General features: G+C 32.1%; 1 pseudogene; it reads left to right on the top strand.

Moving 5' to 3' along the window:
- Nucleotides 1-2,127: 2,127 nt before the first annotated feature.
- On the top strand, nucleotides 2,128-5,285 carry LOC145115917 (cyprosin-like; annotated as a pseudogene).
- The last annotated feature ends 11,143 nt before the right edge of the window (nucleotides 5,286-16,428 follow it).

The raw sequence follows: 16,428 nt of genomic DNA, 5'->3' as shown, positions 1-16,428 counted from the left end.
ATCGTACCGTTCATTTTATAGATCCGATGGTTCAAACTAAGAACTGAAAACCGGAAACCGAATACTACCATTCGGTTCCAACCGGTTCCGTTTCCGGTTCGGTTCGGCTTTATTAACAAATTTGCTATCTAATAAAGTGTTGGGAACAGAAAAAAACAAAAACCGAATAAACCTTAAACTAAGAACCGCAAACCGAACTGAATGACGTAACCGGTCCTTATTCGGTAATGGTTCTGGATCCGATTCCAGTTTGATTTTTCCGTCCAAATGCTTATTCCTAATTAGGTTAGGGTGTGTTCGGCAAAACTAGCTGGTAGAGGTAGCAGGTAGCGGGTAGCTTGTAGCTTGTAGCGTTTTCTTAAACGCTACATGAAGTAGCATTTGGATTTTGAGCGTTTTGATGATTAAACTAAACGCTAGAAGCTTGTAGTGTCAAACGAGGCTTTCTGTTTTAAACGGAACGTTTTGTCAAACGCTAGAAGCTAGAAGCTCTCAAACGCTCCAAAACGCTCCGTGTCGAACACGCCATTAATCATTATTGTAAATTCAGTTGAAACATAATATCCATTCCATGTTATAGATATCCCCATGAAAAAATAATTTTTAAATGATAAAATACTCAAAAGGCATCAAAAGATATCCATATGAAAAAATATTTTTTAAAAAGATAAAATACTCAAAAGGCATCAAAAGATATCGTAGAGATCATTGACAGTAAGGATCACATTGATTGATTCATATTGCGAGTCAACATTTGTGATTGAGAAATTAAATATCCTTCTACTTTTGTTCCTACAAATTCTCCTACCCAATTAAATCAAGACATGTGTCATATAAGTATACTAAAAGTTCATTAAATGGACATTAAATGTTATACATGTCACTATTTAATTGGGTATGAGAATTTGTAGGAACAAAAAGTAGGAGAATATTTAATTTCTCTTTGTGATTACACCATATCTCTCACATAAATCATTTAAAAACAATATTCCAGTTTTTTATATAAATACCTTATTTTAGTGGTTTTAGATTGCAAACTCCTTAATTTCATGCCACGTGATAAAAATAGAAAAAAAAGTGAATATTATATATATATATATATATATATATATATATATATATATATATATATATATATATATATATATATAATTGGGTTCAAATGTTCTAACAACCAATCAAAATTAAGAAAAATAAAATTCAATAATAAATCATAAAAGGGTGTAATAGTAATTTTGGCTACACTTAATTATGGTAAATATTTAAAACATTTAATATCCTTTAAATTAGGGTAATTTGTTTGTTAACCCTACAAAACACCGACCATTCATCATCATCAACACTGTCGTATACCTTGTTTCCCCTCCCCAAGTCCGACAACCATTGCCGCCCAATACCATCGTCGAGCACCAACGTCATCATCTTCATATGTTGTGGAGGAGAGGTAAACTAATCTATGTTGTAATTAACTTCTGGAAATTGGTCTATCAATGACATTATCAAGATTTTTATATCTCAATAATATCATGGAAATTGATTGTTATTAATTCGGCTAGTATTCACTTTCCCTCAAAATTCTTTGGGCACCGTTTATAAACCCTACCACTGTATGAAGTAGCAAAAAGAATGCGACTATTTTTTTATTCTATTTCCTAGAAACCGAACATTTCTAAGCTATATTTCAAATGCAATTTCTAATAAATCAATTTGTATGAGACAAATTGTAAGTTTCACAGAAAGACATTTAAATATAGATTTTAATAACAAAAGTGCTTTATCTAATTTACATGTAAATATCAATGGGTTTGAATCTCAAACGTGGAATATATATAATTAGCGTAAGAAATATTCTTACAAGTATTTTTGCATTAGATTACTTTTTATGCTACACTAGATTTAGATTAAATATGTTTTGCTCCTGTCATTCAATTGAATGAAAAAGAGGGAGTTGGCTTATTGTTTCTGTCCATCACACCAAAATCAAGAATCATATGTCATTGTTCTATTTATTCAATTGAATGAAAAAGAGGGAGTTGGCTTATTGTTTCTGTCCATCACACCAAAATCAAGAATCATATGTCATTGTTCTATTTATGTATGCAACCCTTCAATATTTTGAATGATAACATGGAGAACATAGTACATTCAAACAGGTAATTAATTTGTGGTATGCATTCTGTCAGAATTACTAGCAACACATGTTTTATATAGTTGTTTAAAAATGTAATTAATTTGTCTTTGTATTATTTTGGTTCAATTTGTGATTTTGAATTCAAATTTCTATTGTCCCTCGTTATTCTATATTTAGAATCTAAAATAATATTAGCAGTAACTTTTGAATGAATTCTATGTATTCTGTCAGAATGTATTCTGCCAGAATAAAATCTATGTATTCTGAATGTATTCTATGTATTCCGTCATATTCTATGTATTCTACCAAAATATATAAAGTGATAGTTAACTGCAAGTAACATATTTTTAACCATTATTAGTTTTTATTGTATTTGTGATATGAATGGCTGGAAGAATGCGTTGAAGACCTAATTGGAATAACTTGAAGAATAAATAAAGTTTGATCATACTCACAATTTAAGAATGTTGTTATTTTTTAAGAATTTTATTCATTTTTGTTGATATTCTTTTAGAATATGTATAATTATATTAAATTGTATAAGACTTTTACTCTGTAAAAATATGTATGAATTTGTATTTAAGTTCAGATGTATAAGAATATATATTAGAATGTTGTTATTCTTCAACCTCGGATTCAAGAATTGTGTTATTCTTCAATATTATTCTAATAGAATAAAACTCTGAAAGAACATCATTCTAGCAAAAAAATATTCTGATAGAATAAAATCAGTTATGTTTACAAATTACATTTGAATTAAAAGTTAATTAATTAAAAAAAATCAAAATTTTAAAATCAGGAGAATTAATTATTCCTAAAAATTCGAAAATTTCCTTTTATAAATATAATGAATTGTCCAAAATACCCTTTTGTTAAAATTTGTGTGATTATATGGTACATGTTATCCCATTGTAATATCATACACTCTCAAATCATGTTTATTGATTAATTCCATCCGTTGGTCCAGATTTGTGCATTTTGGCACACAATAGTTAGTAAAAACAAAATAACTTAAGCCTATATATATATATATATATATATATATATATATATATATATATATATATATAATCAAGTTCAACAACGAACTCCTTAAATTGGAGCAAACCAACGAACTATGCACAATCAGATGCATACATTTTTTTTAAAAGCAATCGATTAATTTTCCTTGCAAGTCAAAATCAACCAACCATTGATGGTGGTCTGTCCCGTTGAGCATACCCAAAAGCTCTTATATATTGTTCATCTACAAGCTTTCTCATCTCTACGCAATCACATTGTTTGAATCCAGTCAGTATTATCTTCTAAATACATACCACATCATGTTGTTACTGAGATAGGATCGCTTGAGCAATTCACGAATACATATGTGGGTCGGTTCTCTCTGTTGATGTTGGTGATGAAACATTTTCCACCATCTGATAAGAAACCTTCATGCTCTGGCCTTCCGAGACTTTGATTTGCTTAAGGAAAAAAGAGATGTGTGGTTGCAATCTATTAATTTCCGTTGTTGAACAGTTTTTCAGTATGTTCTCTAGTCTTATTTAAGTATTTCCCAACCCATGTCTCATTTCCTTTATAGTTTTACTTCCATTCACCTGTGTAATCAGCTATGGAATAGAGGTCTGACAAACATGATATGGATCAAGAATTTTATTCATGTATGATTGATTTAAACCTTATTTGAGTGGTTCCTTATGCCCTTATTAGGAAGAAGACTTCTTTTTATGTAGCCCTAAGGAAGAAATTGAGCAGTTACATTCTAGATGTTTGATGAAATGCCTAAGTGAAACTATCATTCATGTTTTGACCCTGTATCCAAATTAATTAAATCATTATCACCCTAAAGTATGTTTTGTGATATTACTATTACTGACGCTTAAGATCTTGCAATTTTCATCCAAGGAAATCTATTACAATTAAATATGGAACTGGTGCTATCTCTGGTTTCTTTAGCCAAGATTTTATAAGATTTGGTGATTTTACCATCAAGGAATAGGTAAAGACTAAAGATTAAGAAATTATGCATCTTTTTATTAAAATTTCTTCATTTTGACAATTACTGAATTACCCATTTTCAAGATTTCATAGAAGCAACCCAAGAGCCTGAAAACAATTTTGTTGCAGCAAAGTTTGATGGTATTCTTGGCCTTGGGTATCAAGAAATCTCTGTTGGGGGTGCTCTTCTTGTTTGGTACTTCAGTCACTTTCCAAACTTTTTCTTGGAGTAAATTACATTTTCCCCCTAAGTCTGTTCAAAAGTTTCAGTTTTAGTTCTAAATAGTTCTCTCCTGCAATGTTGGTACCTCTGTTAATCTGTTCAATTGTAAGAGGAAACTATCTGGGACCAAAACTGCAATTTTGAACAAACTCAGGGACCAAGGTCTTGTTTATCAACCTGTGTTTTCATTTTGGCTTAATCGAAATACTAAAGATAATGAAGGTGGTGAACTTGTGTTTGGTGGTGTTGACACTAATCATTTCAGAGTTGCACACACTTATGTCCTTGTCACTTAAAAAGGCTACTGGCAGGTTACTATTCTTTATATTCATTTTCATTTTTAATTTTTTTTAATAAAAGTTTATTACTCATTTGGTTGTTTTTCTTGTTATAGTTTGAAATGAATGATGTGTTTATTAGTAATGAAACAATTGGTAATTTTATGGTATTCTTTTATCTTTTCTAATATTTAAATTGTGTTTTTATAGTTTCTAATTATCAAAATTTCTATTTTTTTTCTTTTTTTGGATTTTGCACCAATGGTTGTGCAACAATTGCTGATATTGGAACCTCTTTGTTCGTTGGTCCAACAGTATGTATTTTTTACTATTTCCAGGGGTAAAATATACATTTATACACATTCAGACATGCATATTTTGTTGGCTGGAACGTCATTTTTAGGTTGTTACTCAAATCAATCAAGCTATTGGTGCTCGTGGATTAATGAGCCAAGAATGCAAGACTTTGATCGAGCAATATGGAAAGTATATAACTGATATGCTCTTATCTAAGGTACCTTTTTTTAATTTTCATTTTTATACACAAAATTACAAAAAAAAAAATTACTTGTTTAATTTATATATCTTGTAGGCAAAACCGGAGAAAATATGCTCCCAAATGAAGTTATGCATGTTTGAAGACTCTCATGTGTAATGTCCAAAAAATTAAGGCCAAAAAATTTATTTTTAATTATAATAAATACCATCCTTCAAAACATATCCATAAACCATAATAAAATCCAAGTATGATCAAAACATCCATATACATCAGAGTAAAGTAAAATGCGGAACAATCATGGTGTGTGCGATGCGATCACCCCGAGTTCTTCCCTTTCGATCCAGAAGTACCTGAAACATAAACTGAAAACCGTAAGCACGAAGCTTAGTGAGTTCCCCAAAATACCACATACCATACATATCAAACATATAATGGGCCCCGCCTGGCATCTGGCCACTCTCAGAACAAATATGTCAGTAAACAGTGGGTCCCGCCCAACATCGAGCCCCGCCCGACATAGTGCCCCGCCCGGTATACATATAAACATGTAAACACATGCAAAAATCACAAAGATAAATAACATACAATATACTCATCAGTCCCCGCCTGGCATTCGGCCCCGCCCGGTATACATATCAGATATCATACATGCAAGAGTCATGCATACAACTAACATCCTAATCATAATAAACCATGGGCCGATATTGGTGCCTTCGACCTGCCAAGTACAGTGAGGAAACCCACCTTAAGTTGTTGAATCTCTCAGATAAAATCTCGGTCTGCTGATCCGGAAAATCCTCGCGCTAACACCATCAAATAATATTCAATTAAAAATTGGGTCTCAACCTATAATCAAGAATCTAGATTACTTGTACACCATCCATGTTAAAAGACCATTTTACCCTTTTCTTACTTCACGCAAACACCAAGGCCTAACCCATTTGCTCAAAAAGCCCAAATTCATAAATGACATCCCAAAGCCCAATATGGCCCAACTTCCTAAATGGGCCCAAAACCTATCATGGGCCTAAATCCAAGAAGGCCCATAGCCTAGCAATGACCCAAATCCAAAATTCTAATGGCCCAACAAGGCCCAAACCCTAAAAGTCCAAGACATGGCCCATACCGAGAAAGTTAACCGAACATCAAGGCTGATGAGTACGCCCCGCGTTCTACCTCGGTAGCCAGTACGTGCAACGTACTTGTTGGGTACGCCCAGCGTACGACGCAGTTGACCAAACTTCACCATTAGACACTTAATCGGTTAAGTCAGTAAGCCAAACTCTTAGATCTGATCCCAAATGGTGACTTAACACGTAAAGTTGGCAACTTTACTCTCATGCATGACTTAATGGGACCCAAAACTAAAAAAAACATATTAAGGATCCTAACACATGCATGGACCAATATAACTCATAAAGATTGCATTTTTATGGTCAAGGGACCTCAAAGGTTCTAAGATCTAACATCCATGGCTTTTGGAGTAGACCATACTCACAAATATGGCTTAAGGTTTCAAAAATGCACAAATGAAGCCCTAAATTGGATCTAGCATAAGGAATCATCAAGTAGAGAACTTTATACCTCAAATAGCTTGCAAAGATGATGATGATTTTGGATCTACAAGCTTAAGTCATTCCGAAGCAACCTCCAGGTGTTCTTCTTCCTTCAAATTACCAAAAACACCACCAAAACTCACTTCCAAGCTTAAAAATCACAAAAGGCACTTAGGGTTTCGTTCTTAGGGTTTAGGATAGTGAAGGCTGACCAAAAGATACCATCAAGGCAACATGAGTTGCTTAAATAGGGCACAAACCCTAAAAATTAGGGTTTGTCCCTGCTTAGCGTACGCCTCGCATACTCCCATGTACGCCCAACATACGTGGGTACCTCAGCGACCATAAAAGAGCCAATACGCCCAACGTACTCAGAGAGTACGCCCAACGTACTCGTCTAGGGACCAAATTCTAAAGGATTCACATAAAGAGTTAAAAAGGAACATACCACTAAATCTTGAATGTTACATCATGACACTAGGTCAATTTCACACTTCTTTTACAATTATATTTATTTTAGTTATTCATATTACTGTTATATGTAACATCAAAAATAACGTTCAATTTCTTTTACAATTATAATTAAATAATGATCACCCTAAACTATCATTCATGTTTGAAGGTCCGTTCCATATTAATTATAAAACTTACCGTAACATCAAAATAACGTTCTTATGTATTTAAATGGCTTATGCATATAGTTATTCATATGCATATGCATATAGTTATTCATATGCATATGCATATATTTATTCTTATGCATATACTTATTCATATGCATTTACTTATTATTATGCATATACTTATTATTATGCATATGCATATACATATACTTATTATTATGCATATTCATATGCATATGCATATGCATATACTTATTCTTATGCATATACTTTTTATTATGCATATGCATATGCATATGCATATACTTATTCTTATGCATATACTTATTATTATGCATATGCATATATCATATACTTGTTATGTATATGCGTATACATAAACATAATCATATGTATTTAATTGCCAAATGCATATACTTATTCTTATATATATGCATATACTTATTCTTATACATATGCATATGCATATGCATATATTTATTCATATGTATATGTGTATGTTTACTCTTAGCATGCACATGTGAAATTTGGTAACTAAATTCATTGTAGAATCCAGTTTAAGGTAGATGTTGATTCATATACCATTGATGTAATATATGAGGAAAATATAAATTGTTGGATACAAATTTATTTTGACTTGATTTCTTGTGATTGGTAGTGTCGTAAATGTGATTGGAAGTTGCTATTGAATATGTTTTAGATTTTTTAGCATGGATATGTACTCTAACAATTACAACCACCTGTCAAACGTGAAGCTCAAAAAGCAGTGCCTTCACTTTCACTCGATGAATTGAAAGAAAAAATTGAGAATTTTGGATCTAAGGCATTGATTGGTGAAGGTTCATATAGAAGGGTTTGTTTTGCAAACTTAAATAATGGAAAAAGGAAAGCTGGAAAGAGTGATTCGTCTCTGGATTTACAAGCTCCCTCTTGTCCAACGCTTCTCTACAAGTCTTCTTCTTCTTCTTCAATATGCACCATACACACCAAAACACACATTCAAAGTTCAATCTATTTGGGAAATGGATTAGGATTTTGAGGTATAGCTCAAAGATGAAATGGAGGCTGATAAGGTGAGGGTTTGGGGGACTTAATGTGTTTAAATAGGGTGCAAAAACTAAAAATAAGAGTTTGCCCCTGACTAACGTACGCCCTGCGTACGCATTGCACGCCCAATGTACCAGGGGGGACACCCTGCCTCATGCATGCATTGGAGTACGCCCGACGTACCATATGTACACCCAGCATACTCGGGTCCAATAGTCCAAATGAATGAGTTTAGTTAATTAACATTTACCAGACATATCGAGCGTTACATGAAAACCACATGGTAGCGGTCTCCGTCACCTCTCTGACTCTTGTTGTCTCAAGCTCTCATTGTTGCCCGTCATAGACCAAGCTATCCATCATACTCCTTTGATAAAACTCAACGTCTCAGTACATCTTGACTCTTGACCTCTCTCGCTTTCACGATATACACTTAGTCATATCTCTCTTGTCTAATCTCATGATCTCATACTGATACTCTATCTCTTTTTTAGCCTTCTCATTTTCTCTATTTTAATATGTGATAATGAAACTATTTTAAAATGACATGAAGATTCAAATACAATTTAGGTGTCTCTCTCCTTTATATGTGTTGTCAATGTCAATATGTTAAAAGTATGTAAGTTTCGGCCTTTGTTTTCTTGATCTTCATAGAGATATGAAGTAAAATATGCATTCATCTCTTGATTTTATTTGTTTATTTAGTACAACTATTGTTTTATCGCTTTTCTTGTTAATCATTATCACTTTTTATTAATTTCCATATTATCAATATTGATTATGTATAAGTGACCACCTTTAGCCTTGAAATCAAACAACTGAAGCCAAATAAATTAATTTCTTGGACCTTTTTTTTGGCTTTGCCAGGAAAAAGCTTCATGTTGTGCCCATATATATATATATATATATATATATATATATATATATATATATATATATATATATATATATAGGTTAATGCGTTTCTTACATTTATTGTGTGCTAGAATGCACCAATAAAAATTTAGTAAAATTAAATAATTATTTAATTAAATGAAGATAGATATTAAATGATTTCCATAATTGTATATATATATATATATATATATATATATATATATATATATATATATATATATATATATATATATATAAGTTTAGGTTAATGTGTTTCTTACATTTATTGTGTGCTAGAATGCACAAATAAGAATTTAGTAAAATTAAATAATTATTTAATTAAATGAAGATAGATATTAAATGATTTCCATAATTATATATATATATATATATATATATATATATATATATATATATAGGTTTAGGTTAATGTGTTTCTTACATTTATTGTGTGCTAGAATGCACAAATAAGAATTTAGTAAAATTAAATAATTATTTAATTAAATGAAGATAGATATTAAATGATTTCCATAATTGTATGTATATTAAATGATATCCATAATTATACTTCTCATTTTATGGAACTAATTAAATTCGTCATTAATGTCAGCAATAACATTTTTTCAGAATGAATTCGTATTTAGGTTTGACTAAACTGCAAATTTGGTCCCTGTGGTTAGCTAAAAAATGTGGATGGAGTCCAAAATCTTTTCAACTTGCACCATTAGTCCAAAATCGAATCTTTTTTGTGGATATGGTCCCTGTATAACATGAAAAAGACTTTTTTGCCCTTCTAATTTTTTACATTATTTTTATGTTTTTTCAATATTAGAAAAATTAAAAAAAAAGGAATCCCACACCACCATCTCTCTCTCTCTCTCTCTGCCAAAAAAAGTTCACCTACTCATCATGTTCTTCTCAGTGCTTCCTTCTATTGATGAACAAAATAACAACGACCCTTCTATCCCTGTTCGTGATCCCATGACAAGCTTCTTCCTATGTATCTTCAAGACAACGAAAAATCAAAGAAAGGTCACAACTCATTTCTGATTTAGAGGTTGCGAATAGAAAGAAGAAAAGAGACAGGGAGTTCATCAGTGGCTAGGTCACAATGGGAAAAAGAAAGAAAAGAAATTCGATGGTTTCAGGGAGTTCAACATATCCTAATCCCTATTATCCCTCTCAGTTGTCGCCTCTGATCTCTCTTATCTCACCTGAAACTGAATTTTATGTTTGATTTTACATGTTTCATCTTCATTTCTCTTATGTCTACATCTTACTGGAAATCACACATAATTAGGGTTAAATCCATCACTGCATACCTCTTCTTTATGAGATCATTCTTATAGATCACACAACTTTTAGAAATACCATTGAAACTATGACGATGAAGGAAATTGTGTGTGGGTGTGTGTGTGTGTGTTCATCCTCTGAAATTTAAAATAAGTGTATATGTGTCTATGCTCATCTGCTGAACTCATCCCCCCTTCTTTGTGGTTAGACAATGAACCTGACGAACTTTAGGAGGAAACCCTAACCATCGAGCACCAGCCAAAAAGAGCTCCAACGAGAGACTTCTGATTCTCTAGAATCTCTATATTAGGTATATTTAAATAATTTTCCTTTTGGGTTCAAGGGGTTTCATGCTTTGGGTTTGTAAACCTAGTTGGAGAAGAAGAAAATGGGTTTCTATGGCCTGATTCTAGTTTTTGTTCATCACTTTTGGGAAGTTTGGAGAAGACAATATATAGAAGAAGGAGGTGTATGTGTTAGTGTGTGTGTGTGTGTGAGAGAGAGAGAGAGAGAGAGAGAGAAAGTAAGAGATGGAGAGAGAGGATGCAGTGGAATAGGATAAGGTAGGGTTTTTCTTATTTTCTAATAATTAAAATACAAAAATAAAGACATAAATATAAAAATAAATGTAAAAAACAAATTAAAAGTGTATAATAGTCTTTTTAAGTTTGACAGAGACCATATCCACAAAAAAAAATCGATTTTGGACCAGTGGTGCAAGTTGAAAAGATTTTGGACTTCATCCACATTTTTTGATAACCACAGGGACCAAATTTGCAGTTTACTCTTTAGGTTTTTTGTAACGCCACGTTCCTGGTATGCATTTAAAACATTAGTTTTCTTCTTATTTTAGAAGCTACTCGACGAGTCAGTGGCCCTAACTCGTCGAGTAGCAGCGGGTCAGCACGTGGAGTTGGCGTGGCGACTCGACAAGTCCATATTCCGGACTCGGCGAGTCTGCCAGTCTGGATGAAGCCCTAATTTTCAGGGTGTGTACCCTATTTAAACACCATTAATATTTGATATTATGGTTTAGTAAAGTTTTCAAACAAAAATTTTTGGGTTGTATTTTTGGGATGTTAAATTTTTATGTATGGATTCGTGTTATGTTTTAGGACACACTCACTTAAAATGTAATAAAGTTTCATGGAATACGAAAAACGAGGGTGTATTCTACTAGAATACACCCTCATTCTGCCATAATACAATCTCATTCTTCTTGATATGAATTCATTCTGAAAGAATATTATTGCTGACATTAATGACGAATTTAATTAGTTTCCATAAAAAAGAATTATAATTATAGATATCATTTAATATACATATAATTATGGAAATTATTTAATATATATTTTTATTTGATTAAATAATAATTAAATCTTTACTAAATTCTTATTGGTGCATTCTAGTACACAATAGATGTAAGAAACATTTGAACCTACCTCTCTCTCTCTCTCTATATATATATATATATATATATATATATATATATATATATATATATATATATATATATATATATATATATCTTACTATTTCTAAAAATAGATTTAAGACGTCCAAAACTTTTAGTTGAATGTACAATAAACCAATGCATATCTTTACTTCTCTAATTTACCTGTTTCCCTAATTATCTATTTTCTTCCCTTTGACTCCTTAATCGACTTTGTGAACGGTGATTGACCAATTCAAAGCACAAATCAAGGAAGTATAGTTACATTTATTTTGAAGTCCAAAATTCTCGTCTCTTAAATGATGAACACCACACACACTCTCTTTCATTTTTTCTCTCAAAATTCGAATGCTCCGCCCTCCTTGATCTCCATGATCATGATCAGTTAGCAACCACCACCATATCATCTTCTGCCTAATGATGCCATTGCCACCCAAGATATGTACCTTTGTGTCCCTCAGATCTCTAGCAATTCGATTTTCCCCATCACCCCATCATTCTCATTTTGAATTTGAAAGCCAAATACGTTGCTCTTCATTCTTCTACCCTCTCTCATTCACTCTGACGCTCTTTGTATTCATCTAATTGAATCCGTTAATCCCAAATTCAGTGGAGAATCATTCAAATTGGAAGAACTTTTGTTCTTGTTTCTCCTCTCACGTTCTCACATCACCACCGCCTAACCACTCAGAACCCTTGAAACCATCTCCTACATCATCCAACATCTGAAATCCGGGCATATATATATATATATATATATATATATATATATATATATATATATATATATATATATATATATATATATATATATATATATATATATATATATATCACAAAAACCCTAAGCGACTACTGTCCGCTGGAAAGAAACTATATCTCTAAGGGAGGAGGGAATCGTTCCCTCGCAACCCACTGAACCCACTGTCACATCAATTTTTGTCTCTTCTTTTTCTTCATCTTTCCTAACCCACAACACATGAAATCCTATCTTTCTCAACCCACTCAATTAAAAAAAAATACTAAACAACTAAGGTATAAGTTTTAAAACACAGGGTACAAGAGAAAATGAGAGAGAAAGTAGAGAGAGATGATGAAGTGGGTTAGTGAAACCAATTAACCAACTCATTGAAGCGGGAGTGGTACCGCCGGTAACTCTATTGCTAATTAAGATTTTACCTTTGATTGTTTTGTATTTTTTTTAATTGAATGGGTTGAGTGGGTTCAAAAAGATAGGGTTTCCGTGTGTTGTGGGTTGGGAAAGATGAAGAAAAATAAAAGAGAAGAAGTGATGTGGCAGTGGGTTCAGTGGGTTGGGAGGGAATGACTCCCTCCTCCCCAATAAAACCCTAAGCGACCACTGTCCGCTGGAAATAATGACACGATTTGCTGAAAACGAAGACACCCGCCCATCAGGTTCTATAACTCATTACATGTCTTCTTCATCTATTGCTAACCTTCTATTTGGATTTTTAGATCTGAGTAATATAGCTTCGAATGTTATTTTTATAATTGGCTCCATAGCTTTGATTGTGGATATGATTTTTATATCCAGGTTCAAAAGTTTAAATTTATTTTTTAGAGCTGGTTTTTTGTTTCTAGGTGGTTTTGATTTGATGTCCATTTTTCAGTTTGTTGCTTTAATACACAGATCGATGAACTAGTTGGGTATTTTAAGTTGAGCATAGTATATGATCTGGAGGAAGAATCTTCGATTTGAGGGTGGATGTTTCATTTTGTTTCTTCAAAAATATTTCCCTTTCCTGAAGAGTCTTTTTATGTTTTGGCAACTATTGGAACTCTCTCTCTCTCTCTCTCTCTGTGTGTGTGTGTGTGTGTATGTGTACAGATAACCCCCTGTCACTATGTTCTTAGTCTCTTAATTTTATATGTTAATGGGGAATTCAACAGGTAGAGCTATGGTTTTATAGGTAAACCTGTGTGGAAGTGATGTTTGGTTTTATGAAGGGTAATTTGTCATTTTTTGTTGGCTATCCTTACATTGAAAAATTGTTGAAAGTAATTATACTACTTTAATTATAATGTTTTTCTTACCATTTATCCTTGGATTTCCATCTGTTTGTTGAAGGATGGACATTGCCTCCCATGGTACACAAGCTAAAATATGGTAATACAACACACAACATATGTGAAAACAATTTCAGTAAACAACTAACCAATTCAGGCCATATGTCAAAGAATTGAATGGTGATCTACTAAAGCTTGTTTCAACTTTCATATTCACATATTCATATTTGTCCATGAAGTAGCTATTGTAGAAAATTTTGATCATGTAGTAGCTACTACAAAAAAATTTGATAAAGTTGCTCTAATGTTAACTTGGTAAGGTACTCTTCTTTCTTTATTTTTTTATTGCTTATGAACATAACGTACATTTTCTTTAAAACATTCGATTGTAACACATGTTTTTTTGAATAGGTTGATGATACACCTGAGTACCTGACAAGCATAAGAAGATATATTTGGGGCAATAGGTGATGATAAAGAGGTAGTTCTAAGTGATTACAGTTTTTACAACTTCAGTGTTTGATTACTTAATGCCCATGTTTATGATTTATTTACTAAATCTGATTTAAAATGTCAATTATGGAAATTGGAAAATAGATATGATACTATGGAAGAAAAAACCATACTCATTCTGCCCTCAGAAAGAATAGTCCGGCCACCATGGTTGAAGGTCAAAAGAACCTTAACACAGTCTTTTATGATCGTCTAATTGATCACATTACAATTTCTAAGTTTAAAAGCAAACTCGGTGGTGAGGTTAACTGAACTATGGTTTGCAATTTGCAAATTAATAGAAAAAGGACCAAAGAAGGGTTTCCTGAAATATCAAACATTTGTAAGTTAGGTAGCAACCAGTGTAAGTTAGGTAACAACCAGTCTGTTTCCATTTAAAAATCTATTTTATTAAAAAAAATCATTTTATTAATACCTTTAAATATTGCTACAGGAAAGCGTGTGATTCATTCTGATATCACGAAGAAAAAAATTGATGAAAACAGAAAACAAACAGACTTTAATGTTGTGGTAGATACAAATGAAAACACATGACAAGACCTATCATTCCGATAATCAAGCAGGTGAGCATAGTATAAAAGTATGATTCTATTATCAATTCTTATAATGACATCACTTGTTGGACAAGTATTATTATGAGACATTTTCTTCATTTCATGTTAGTTTCTATTGGCCTCTTTAGTACTGGTGCTTTTAGTATGATGATTCAAAGATGTTATGTTAGTTCATATTTGTTCTTTATTTTGTAAACCATTTTAGTATTTTTGTATTTCTCCAGCTTCCCGTTGTTCCGCTTTCCTTTTAATAAATTTTGATGTAAAAGAAGGAGTGTTAATTATCCGATGTACACCAAATAAAATGCCACTAAATCACTAATTGTATTGCCCAGGCTAAACAGCGCAATATATAAATGCATCCAAGATAAAAATACAACCCATAAATGACTTACATCCCAAACCTTTCGCATAATCCAAAATTGATACCACTTTTTCTTCGAACTTGCTTTAATCGTCATTTCACAAACGCCAATCAAGCTAATATAATTTCCAAATTCTAATGTGTATTTTCTCACTACCTTCCCACCGATAAAAAAAACATTTTGTACAGCACCAAGAAGCACATTTAATTAATACAAAATTATTCATAACTTTCCAATACCATTTTCTTTCCTTCCAATACCGAGAATTATTTTTTATGCACTTTGTACAACTCAAACTTGTCATCTTTATTTGTAAGAAAAGGTTACATCCAAACTTCTTTTTGTGCCAAACCACCTTCGAAAACCACACTATCCCCCTGCATTTTCGAATTTTAGCTCTCAATTTTCATTTTTCCGTTTTGCCACTTCTTACACAACCTCTAAATTTGGAATACAATTCCTGCATAACTAGCCCTTCTTTTTATTTACTTTTATTATATATTTAACCCCAAATACCTTCGGTCGGGCTTAAACATTCTGCATATGCAACCTTGGGACGAGTTTTTTAGGATCGAGCGTTGACAAACCGATAAAGGGAATGAGTGGAATGGTTAAATGATGCAATCTCATAATGATAAACAATTTATATTATTGTTACATAAATTACATGTAAAATAATAGTTGACTTTTAAAAAAATTATGGTCAAAGAACACATTTGGGGAAAAATATGATATGCTATAGAAGAACGAAATGTAAAAAAGAAATTATTTGAAGAAATAAAATTAATTAATGCTTGGAAAATATTTTCCGAAATAAAACTAATTTCCACCCGTTCTTAAAAACCCTAAAAACTTTATAATGACGTTGCAATTCGGGATAACGAACAACATACCAAAACAATGTGTCTGACCTTTGTGGGATGCAATAGAATTTCGATACATTGCATGTTCTTTGGAAGATGACATGTTTCCGTATAGAAACTAATCGTTT

The sequence above is a fragment of the Lactuca virosa genome, chromosome 1 (assembly GCF_052849685.1).
Source record: "Lactuca virosa cultivar CGN04683 chromosome 1, Lactuca_virosa_CGN04683_v6, whole genome shotgun sequence".
Lineage (NCBI taxonomy): Eukaryota > Viridiplantae > Streptophyta > Magnoliopsida > Asterales > Asteraceae > Lactuca > Lactuca virosa.
This window is presented reverse-complemented; position numbering and strand designations above follow the sequence as displayed.